This window comes from Gopherus flavomarginatus, chromosome 8 (assembly GCF_025201925.1).
Source record: "Gopherus flavomarginatus isolate rGopFla2 chromosome 8, rGopFla2.mat.asm, whole genome shotgun sequence".
Lineage (NCBI taxonomy): Eukaryota > Metazoa > Chordata > Testudines > Testudinidae > Gopherus > Gopherus flavomarginatus.
The window spans coordinates 105,287,776-105,291,647 of NC_066624.1; positions in this window are offsets into that span (position 1 = coordinate 105,287,776).

A 3,872-nucleotide genomic window follows, 5' to 3' on the forward strand; every position below is an offset into this window, starting at 1 on the left:
TTGATTGATTTTGCTTCTGTTGAAAGTCTAGGGACTTTTAAAGTGTATAGAATGCTCTTCTTTTCTTTTTAGTTTGTGTTTTTTATTATAAGATTTAAAGCTTAGTATCATGTCATAGTGTTTGGATGCAAACTGTCCCAAAATTTGTGGGTGTTCAGAATCATGCCTTTTTATTTGGCCCTTTATATAGGAGCCAGATGCAAAATTTAGACCTGTATCTGAACTTATCCTGATACCTCTGAAACAGCAGATGGTGTTTGGATTCAAGCCTGTATCTAATAAAATCAATACAGTTAGGTGAATAAAAAATACATGCCTGAAACCTACTATAAGTCATGGAAGTCAAAGTCAAAGATTCTGATCTCATTTACACCAGTTTTGCATTGATGTAACTCCATTGACGTTCATGGAGTTACTCCTGATTTACATTGGTATGAAAAGAATTGGACCAAATAACTTTATTAAAAAGTCCATCGAAAATCATATAAAACATGCATAATGTATTTCGCTCTCTATGGACTTCAGCCATGTTTACTTACTATTGCAAACCATTTCTATTTAATTTGTGTCTTTAGTATTCCCTTGGCATCTGTAAGTACGTCTGCTATCAATTCCAACTGATGCAGCTGTCTCCATATCATGAAAAATTAACTAATCTGTTGCAGAATTATATCTTGATTGTTTCTGATTTAAGTAGCTCAACAAAGTATTCTAAAAGTAAAGATGTTAAAGTAAATCTGTTTTTTAAAGACATTGGCATGTGGCTAAAAACCAGAACAAGGAACTGTTCTGTATACGTTACAACAACAGGTTTTAATTACAATCTAGATGTCCACAGTTCTGGACTGAAATACCTGCATTTATTTAACCACTAGTAATAGAATCTCTAGATCACTTGTTCAAATCTGGACTCAATTCATGATCAAAAGTGTTGCCATCTGAAGACAAGTGGCTTGTGGTATGTGAAATGAATTTTGGTGTGGTCCCCGATGGACTGGTATCCATATTTGATCACTAAAATTAGCAATGATTGACATATTTTTCTACACTGTCCTAAAAGAGACCAAGAATGGAATGGGTATGAAGAGCTGGACTACCCTCTTTAGCCCTAGAGGTATAGTCCTTCCAGCTCAGAGTTAGTCCTGTAGTGCCACAGTATATGCAAGTCTTAACTTCCGCTGCCTATAATGTGGTTTACTTGCTTTGTGGTTATAGAGGGCTTCACTCCCCAGTGCTGTCAACCCAGCACCATTCATCTACTCTACAGTTTACTCAAGAATATTCCCGTGATGGAAGAAACCAGCAGAACTGTTTCCCAGGTGTGGGACATCACCTTAAAGGGCACTAGCAATTCAAATAATTCTGACAATTTGACATCTCGACTGGAACATGATGCTGTGAATTAATCTACCTTGACAATCTGTTGGTGAATATGTAAATAGGTTGGTAGTCAACACTAGAGCAGTGGAACATAATATACATTGACAGCAGGAGAGAGAAGGTAAACCCAATAGCCAAATTAAAGTGTAAATTGCTTTCTTATTATCTTAATCTCAGTATAAAAATTCATTCCTCACACGAAATGAAATAATAATAAATGCTTTCCCCATATATAGTGCTTTTCAGCCAACAACTTTCAACAGGAAAAGAAGGAACACATCTGTTTGTTAATCTGCAGATTAAAGCCTGGATTCATTACTCAGGCAAACCATCCATTCACTTAAACAAAAGTTTTGGTTGAATAAGGATTTCGTGATATGGTCCTGAACCTTCAACCCTTATTCACATGAATAGTCCCAAACAACTAGTCGATACTCAGTTATTCACATGAATAAAGGTTTCAGGACTGTACCCATAGTTTGTAGGTATTATTACAGAACTGTGTTGTAATTTCAAATAGTCCAAAAAATCAGGTAGCAGGACACAAGATATCAACCTCTAGTTTACTTATTATAATCCAGCTCGTGCTAGTAATGTCTAAAAGTTTTTGGCATAAAATAGCTGTTATGGGAACGTGCTAAAGTTTACAATGTATAGGTGTCTATATCACAAAAGTGATAGTCACAATTATATCTTGTACCTTTACTGGTCTCTGCAGAGAAGCTAATAGCTGAATGGGAGTAGAGACTAAACAACCTATTCACCAATAGGGATGGTCCCTAATAAAGCAAGTTGAAAATAGTGCATTTTATTCTGACAAAAAATGGGAGGGGTTCTAAATTTTTGTTTTATTTGAAAATTGTTGGAATTTCAATAGAAAAAACAAAATCTCCATGAAATTTTTTTTGAAACCTGACCCAAAGTTTTTGTTTCTTCTGTAAGTTTCCATGGAAAATATTTACTAATTTCTCATCAGCTCCAGGCTCTACAAAATCTAATAGTGTTCTACCAAAGTGCCCTATGAGGGAGCCTGCACTGTCATTCTTTGTGCTAGCTTCTGTTCTGGGAAAGAGAAGATTCTGAACTCCAGGGCCCTCAATCTGATACTAAATCTGCTAAAAATAATAAAGAAAATAAAGTTAGAAAAAGAAGGAAAGATTGTAAATATTATTAACTTAGTTCATATCTCAGCTACTGTATGTGAAATCTAAACTCATATACAAACTAGGTCATCCCAGGTATCTTTCTGGCAATATTCAAAAAGACTAACTCAACTGGCACCACACAAATGAAGCGGAAAGTACATCATTAAAAATGTACAAGATAGAGACTGCATTTTGACTATATCAATTTCAGGTTTTTCATGTGGCACCTGTCCAGAATCCAAGCCAAGGGTAACAGACCCCATCAACAATTGCACCATCCATATTATTCGTTGGGATTGGTGCATTCCTTTCCCAAACTAAAATCCCATGTACCTCAAAAAGCATTGAGCTTACTTTTGAAGGTTACTTGATAAGTCTGTGGTTTTTAAGAACATAAACAAAATACAAGAAAACAGAAAAGCCTTAAAAACCATGAAACTAACAAGGTGTATGAATCAAACTGCTCTCTCCTTCTGTCAGCTGCTGTTCCCCTTTCAATATCTTTAGGGCCTTCATTTTCAGTTTTTATTTTATTTAATTTTCCCTGGAAATTTATCATTGTTTATTACCACCATAACAAAAACTGGTGAAAATCAGTGCAATAAAGTATTCATAATTTTTCTGGGTGAATATCGGGGTTTGTTTTGGTGGACGGAAAGACTGGGGGGAAAAGCATTCAGCAGATTAGTGCTTTGAAATACATTCATCAATGAGGTTTGCTGCAGAACTAAAACAGAACTCAAAACACAATGCCATCTCCGAGTTTAAGAAAACAATACATCTCTAATCTCCACGTAAAACTTTTCATTTGAATAAACAGTTTACTGTTGTAGACTTAGAGCTATTAGCCTATAAATAGTTACATTTGGCCACACCATTTGAAGTGCATACACTCAACTTCATCCTTTTTCTCCTGTTTTTGTTTTTTAAAACTTTCCAAAACTTCCTTGTGTTCTGAAACGTCTTCTGATACAGATTTTTGTTTTCTCCCCATTTTCGTGTGTTAAATCTTTAAACTGTTATCTGCTAACCAGGGCCGCCCAGATGGGGGAGGGAAGTGGGGCAATTTGCCCCAGGCCCCGGGCCCCTCAGGGACCCCCACGAGAATATAGTATTCTATAGTATTGCAACTTTTTTTTATGGAAGGGTCCCGCAAAATTGCTTTGCCCCAGGCCCCCTGAATCCACTGGGCAGCCCTGCTGCTAACAGCTTGAAACATGTCCATGGTGGATGTGAGATTCATCAGTATGTTCAGATGCACATTCACTTCAGAGCTTATATGCGTACCTGTTTGTTTATTGTGTACATCTTCTAGACTAATATATAGCCTTCCTTCAACAGGCAGCT